Raw genomic sequence first — 7,508 nt, 5'->3', positions numbered from 1 at the left:
TTCCATCTCTAAAGCTAAGTGCCTAATCGGCTGCACTACCTTAAATGTTAAAATAAGGTTTAATTAATTCTGATGTAACTTCATTGAGCTGAAGCTATTTTCCTGTATTTATGCTGGTAAAATTGGCATTCCAATCTTTTAATATATAACTGCTAGAAGGAAATAACCAAGCATGCTTAACACCTCAGTAATCAGCTAAATCCGTTCTCGGGACTATATTGGGAAATAATAAGTTAAACAGACAGTCAAAAGATGAGTCATCGTAAGGTTAACATCAAAAGTAAGTGTTAGATCTTTATATGGAAACTTCAATTGTGAAATTACTTTTATGAAATGGTATGATTTACTTACAAACATCATTTTACAAAGTGCAAAGATTAAAATAAAAAAAATTGATCATTCTAGAGAGAAGACAAATTTAAATGTGTAAACATACTTTCTCAATGACTTAGAAAATTATAAAAAAATAATTTTCAGTGGAAGGGTAAAACAGTGTAACTTCAATGGTAACTACAATTTCTGCTAATTCATATTCCATATAAATAAAATAAATAAGAAATACATTTTGTTAATTTAAAGCTCGCAATCTATACCGATAACCATTTATTGCTCATCAGCTGTTTGCTCCAGTTCCACTGAACTATACTTGAGCAGATGCAAATTAAATTCCATACACTTAATTTGACAGTTAATTAACTTTATAGTTGTCCATTTCTTAATGTTAAAACTACATTCAACAACTTTGACTCTATCAGTTTGCAACAGTTTTAGCCAATGATGTTTTGGCAACTCCTGTTTACAACTGTTGCAACGGGGAGATGAGCTACGAAAGTTTCTTTCATGCATACACAACATGTTAAAAAGGTGTGGCCTTTTGTTTGCAAGTACCTTGTTACCTCAGTCTCCTCCCCCTTTAGCAGAACCTCAAGTTCAATTTGGTAGCTTCAAGAACAGCGGAAAGACAGAAGGAACAAAAACCTTGTTCATACTGCGACACTGACGATTTGATAGCTGAACAGCAGGTGAGATCGCATATTTTACTGCAGTCACTATGGAGGGTAAATATGGTTCAATTTGGCTGTTGTTAGGCATTGTTGAAGGTTCTTTCATATTTACTTCCACTTCCTTGTCTCTCTAAAGGAAATGTCATAACCCACTTGAATTGAAACATTATTTTGTATCCTTCTGAAATACTTGCTTCATTTTTGAAAATGAAAGCATTATATTACATGAGAATATTTTCTGGAATTTATCTGCAGATTACATTATAAATGGGATGTAATTGAAAGGTAATCATTAAGGTTACCTTGCATGTGGAAAACCTAGATCGGAGGAACAAATTATTACACCGTTGAAATAAGTTTTCATAGTATTGAGTTCTGCTAAGTAAGGTAGCATTTTACGAGAATTTTTTTCACATTTACTCCAGAGTCAATTTTATAAATTAGTTTCATTTGGAAGGGAGTAGACTGAATTGAAAAGTTTCCTTGTACTACATACAGATCAGCAACAGCAGTCAGGCGTTACTGATCATCAAAGTCAACGTTGGGTTTATTGTCATATGTACATACATGCGCAGGTGCAATGAAACATCAAAGGCTCATAAGCAGCATTTATAGGAAAAACATGATTTAAGCATAAATTATACACAATTTTTACATGAAAAAAATACAATTAGTATGAAAAAATAAAGTCCATTGTAATGCAAAGTGAGCAAAGCTTTCCCAGCATTTTTCGCTATGCTAAGTTGGTGATCAGAGTTGTACAGGTTTTTTCAAGAGCCGAATGGTTGAAGGAAAGTAGCTGCCTTGACCATGGTGTTGTGGGACTTCAGGATTCTGTACCTCCATCCCAGAAGATACCATGGCCTGGATGGTGAGGAGCTTTGATGGTAGATATTGATTTCTTGCAGCAGCGTCTCAAGTACATGCAATTGATGCTGAAGAGGGATGGGCCCGTGACGTACTGAGCCGACCCCATCACTCTCTGCGGCTTCTTACTTTATTTGTGCAAAGTACATGGAAGACAAAAGAAAAAGAATCAATGGCCACAGTGAAGCCGTCTGCATGGAGTGGCACAGCATCTGGATCTCCTTGAACCTGGGTTCCTTTCAGACCTTGGGTACTCTCTGCAAGCTCTCTCTGTGATCATGAGGAATTCCTCTGTGCACCAGCTTGTTCTCCCTTCCTAAAGACATGCAAATAGCTTAATTAGCTGTGGCAAATTGCTCCTAGTATGTAGGGGTGCCAGGAGAACCAGGGGTTGATAGACATACAAGTGACAATAGGCTGTGGGAAATATATGGGAAAAGAAACTAATTTTAAATATATATATATATTGGGATATTACATAGAGTCATAGTTGTACAGCATGGAAGAAGGCACTTTGTTACATGCTGAGCAACATGTATAAACAAGTTAATCCGATTTCTCAGCACTTAGCCCATATCTCTCTAAATTCTTACCTACTTTGCTGCATACTTCTTAAATGTACCAGATGTACCGGCTTCAACCACTTTCTCAAGCAACGCACACAAAATGCTCAACAGGTCAGGCAACTTCTACAGTGTAAAGGGAAATAAACAACTTCCTTTTGGCCTGAAACTTTAACTGTTTGTTTCCCTCCATGTATGCTACCAGACTTGCAGAGTTCCTTCAGCATTTTTGCCACACACTAGGGCCAATTAACTTGCACATCTTTGGGACGTAGAAAGAGGCCAGAATACCTGGACGAACCCATCCAATAAAAGGGAGACTCGTCTAAGGTTTGAGGCATGAGATCCAAGGCAAGCTGGTGAACTGGATCCAAAATTGGTTCGGTGTTGGAGGGTAAAGGGTAGTGGTGGAAGGATATTTTTTTGATTGGAAGTCCGTGACTAGTGGTGGACAAAGAATTGCTGCTGCAGCCATTGTTGCTTCCAAATATAGGTATGATTTGTAAACTTACAGATAATGTAAAACTTGGAGGTTGTGTCGATTGTAAGGATGATCATCTAATGCCACAGCAAATGGTATTTAATTCCATCAAGTGCAAGGTGGAGTATTTTGCAAAGTCAAGTGGAGGTAGGACATAGGCAGTAACTGGTAGGCCACTAAGGGTTATTGATGGACAGTGCAACCTAGCGGTCAAAACCATAGTTCTCAGAAAGTGTAGTGAGGAAACCATATGGCACACATACCTTCATGAATCAGGACAGAGAACATATAAAAGTTTTGTAGCGTTATGTTGTAACTTCACAAAACACTGGCCGACACTCGAGTCCTGTGTGGAGTTTTGGTCACCACATTGCCAGAAGGAAGTGGCAGCATTTTGTGCTGGCAGAGGTGTAGAAGAGATTCATAGAACATAAAACTTAGAAGAGTACAGGACAGGAACAGGCCATTCAGCCCACAATGTTAGGCCAAACCAGCTAAAAAAATAATCAAACACCCAAACACTAATCCTTCCTACCTACCCAATGTCTATAGCCCTCCATCTTCCTTACATCCATTTGTCTATCCAAATGTGTCTTAAGGTCCTCTATCATCGTACCAGGCAGCGCATTCCAGGCATCTGCGACTCTGAGTAAATAACTTACCCCTCACATCCCCCTTGAACCTACACCCTCACCTTCAATGCATGCCCTCTGGTGTCGGACATTTCAACCCCAGGAAATAGATACTCCCCGTCTACTCTATCTATGTCCCTCATAATCTTATAAACCTCTATCAGATCTCCCTCACCCTCTGCCACTCCAGAGAAAACAGCCTATCTTTATCCAGTCTCTCATGATAGCAGGTGCCCTCTAAACCAGACAGCACCCAGATAAACCTCTTCTGCACCCTCTCCAAAGACTCGACGTCCTTTCTATAGTGGGGCGACCAGAACTGTATGAAATACTCCAGATGTGGCCTAACCGGAGTTTTATAAAGAATGGTGTCTGAATTAGGGGATTTTAGTTATGGAGAAAATGGATTGGCTAACTTTCTTTTCCATGACGCAAAGAAGGCTAGGAGTGACCTAGAAGTTTTAAAGATTATGTGAGTCTATGATATTCTAGTATGTACAATGTCAAATCAAATCAAGTTTAATTATCCTTCAACCATACATGGATACAGCCGAACAAGACAGTGTTCTTTTGGGGTCAAGGCACAGAAACACACACACACACACACATTCAAAATAGCGAGAAAGAGAAAGAGAACATGGTCACACAAGAAAACACATTTTTCATCCAAGACCCTGAGCAACAAGTCCTGCAAATTGATGGTTCCTGGCAGCCCAGCCTGCAATTCCACAGATCCAACAGATGGGGGAGGCCACCTCCAACCGAGCACGGATGCCACGCTACACCGCCTCCGCCGTCGCCTCACCTGGATTGCAGCTACAATGTGTCCATTTACAGAGCAAACCATCAAAATATTTATTATCAACAGGGAACAACTTCAAAATTAGCTCCTGAGCATTTCACATCTTCACTATTTCCTTTCACAGTATTTAGAACATAAAAATGAAAAACAAAGTCTTTATGAACTTTCCATCATCAATGAATCAAAAAAAATTTCAAAGTAGAGGCTACTTACAGATGTTGACTAAGTCCTATGGGTTGAAGATAGGCAATTATTTTATATTCTCTGGATGTGGACTGCAAAGACAGCATCTGCTTACAACTCTCTGCACCTTTGGGCTCCAGTTCCTTTAAAAGCTACAGTGAGGATGATGTTTGATTTTGAGAGAAGTTCCTGGGCTTCAGTTTTCCTCTACACAAATCACCTTTGTCCTTCTTGTTATCTTATCAGTGAATCCTTCACTCGCAAAGCTTCTTCCAGCTAATATGCTCTGCAGTTGTGGTATGCCATTGTAAAGGGGGGAATGTTCATGCAAGAGGAGAATATTCTGTAACACTTTTGACTTGGGCCTTAGAAAGCAGAAGAGCTTTGGGCATTGAGAAACGCAGTTTTTCACTACAGGAACTCAACTCCTATTGCAGCAGTTAAGTTTCTCATCAGTAATTCAAATTAATACCTTTTATTTGCAAAGACAATCTGTTGTACTGATATTTTGTATAGTGCCTCAAATCATTTTACTGATTAAACCTGAAGTTTTGGATTGCAGGTATTTTGCTTTTGGCCTGAAGAGTTGAGTTTTGCTGCAGGAAAACATTTGAAAATCTTTCACGTGATTTTCATCATAGCTGCCTGTAATAAAAACAACATATTATACCAGTAGGATTTTCTACACACTGTTTCAAAAGGTTCTCCAGGCAGTGACTGAGAATCTGTGCATTGATTTCCATCTGTGCTTGTAATAAAGGGCAAATCCCTTTTGGGAGTGGAGTCAGGGCATCTGTTAAATGTTGAACTTCTTAAGTCCTGACACTCATTAAATTATATATGTTTAACGCACAGTTAGAGGAAAATGAATGCACAAATTGCAGCCACGCCAACCAAGTACCTCACAAAAATGGGATAAACAGGCCTGAGCTACTGATGCAAGCCTCCCTCAGTAATACTTTGACTAAAAGGCTGTATGCTCATTGCTCGTGGCTAGATGCAAACAAATTTCTCCTTGCTTCGGTCTCCATTGAATTGAGCCCCAGTTGGTTAGACTCTGAGGTGAAATAGAAGAATAATTATTGGACCTGTATGAACAAAAAAAAAAATTTGGTAACGCAATGCCTGATTTTTATGATAAATCACCAATGTATTTAAAATGCTATTTCATAGATAACACATAATTAATAAATGTCTGTATTTCATGATTAAACACTGTGTTTGTTCCAAAATCAAGTATATTCAAAACTGAGTCCCTGATTGAATTGTTTCAAACCATTTTTGTATTATTCAGAGATTTTGTCCTACTTTATTCCCCTTGTTTTGTACCCACCCCACACCTGCAAATCTTAGCTTGCATGCCAATAACCTGCTTTGTGCACATTCTCTTGCACTGTGGTTAACAATAACGTGAAGCTACGGTGAGGAAAGGTGTGGCTTGGAGTACAGTCCGCCCTTTGTTTGGAGAATCGACCAGTCTTGGAATCCAGATTGTTTTACATGCAAAAAAGAGTTCAGAAGTTAAAATTACAAGTCCTGTAGTGGGAGCATTTAGTGAGGATCAAGAATAATGCAGGTGAAAAATGTTTCATGTGATTTTCATTGGGTTTGGCTGTAATAAAAAAAAACGTATTAGTTTTTCCAGTTAGACGACAAATGCTGCCAACAAAGCTTCAGAATGATGGCTTCCTTCTTTTCCAGTCTGACTTAGTATGAAAAATTGATTTACTCTGGGGAACCTTTATTAGATATGCAGCAACCAGCAGAAGCAGATTTATTAGTAGAAGGATTAGAGAGGCCATGAAGAGAACAACTTTTAACACAGGATATTAGGGGGCTGGAAATCACTGCCTGCAACCATTTCGCTCCCCTCTCCTCCTAAGCGACTAGCTTTCAGCTGCCTTTACCCTACACATTGTTTTTCTTTCTCTAAGCTCACTCTCCCTTTAACAGCTTACTGTAAAACCCACCATTTTGATGAAACTTTTGGACAGTACTACCCTTCAATAATTTTTGTTCAGTGTCTTTTTTTTAAATCTGTATCGTAATGGTGTATTTCAGGATATCTTTCTGTGACAAAGCTGAGCATAAAAAAAAATGAGATTGGAAGATCTGAGTAGCAAGAGACATACACAAATTAAGATTATACTGTATATCTAGGAGTCACAAATATGTGGACTATGCCATTTAAATTCATAATTATAGAGCAATTTCTTCAAGATACTGTCAAAAATAGAATTCAGCTTTATTATGGAGTAAAGGGAAGAATAATTTAATGTTCTCCAGTTTATATTTGTTTCTATGGACCCTGAGGTTGACATGTTCACAGTGCATAATGTGAGGTCAGATAAATAATCCGTGCTTTTTTATTATTAATTTGGCTTTAGATATAGATAATTTTGCAGAATGTTTCTACCACCGATGAAATGTGTTAAACCCCATAATAAAAGTTTTGCTTCTCACCTAAACTGATGACTAGGTCAGAAAAAGATGAGTTGTCTAAATCGAATTTTACAGGATGAAAAGAACAGTTCAATAAGAAACAACAGCAGTTACTACTGTTCCTATTCTTTATGTTAATGTAAAAGAATTCTCAGAAAATCTGTGATGACATGTTAGATTTCAATTTGTATTTGGAATGTTGACAATGCAGCAAGATTACATTTGTATTCCATGCCAATTAGGGTGGTATTAATCTGACCTGTGTCGGTGCTTCCAGTGTGGTATAACTTGGGATAGACATCATCCAACATATTTTGCTACATCCTGGAGATTTTGTTTCTTTTGTACATGCATAAATATAATGCTAAAGGTTTGCAAGGGACAAAACTGGTCCTCTGGAAGATCAGAATGGTAATCCATGCATGGAGCCAAAAGACGTAGAGGAGATCTTGAATGGATTTTTTGCATCTGTATTCACTCTGGAGACTGACACAGATTCTATAGAAGTGAAGCAAAGTGGCATCAACTTCATGG

At 38.2% G+C, this 7,508-nt stretch overlaps 1 protein-coding gene across 4 annotated transcripts in view; it reads left to right on the top strand.

The window, feature by feature from the left end:
* The first annotated feature begins 263 nt into the window (after window positions 1-263).
* The window catches only part of LOC140211069 (protein FAM3C-like), a 58,677-nt gene continuing 51,432 nt past the window's right edge, over window positions 264-7,508 (top strand). For 2 of the 4 annotated variants that reach the window (XM_072280485.1, XM_072280481.1), the window contains exons 1-2: window positions 264-280; window positions 918-1,022. The gene's annotated coding sequence lies outside the window, so the exon portion shown is untranslated. Of the gene's footprint in view, window positions 281-917; window positions 1,023-7,508 lie in introns of those variants that run through there. The other 2 variants (XM_072280484.1, XM_072280483.1) reach the window with 1 other exon arrangement.

The sequence above is a fragment of the Mobula birostris genome, chromosome 16, assembly GCF_030028105.1.
Source record: "Mobula birostris isolate sMobBir1 chromosome 16, sMobBir1.hap1, whole genome shotgun sequence".
NCBI classification, from domain to species: domain Eukaryota; kingdom Metazoa; phylum Chordata; class Chondrichthyes; order Myliobatiformes; family Myliobatidae; genus Mobula; species Mobula birostris.
This window is presented reverse-complemented; position numbering and strand designations above follow the sequence as displayed.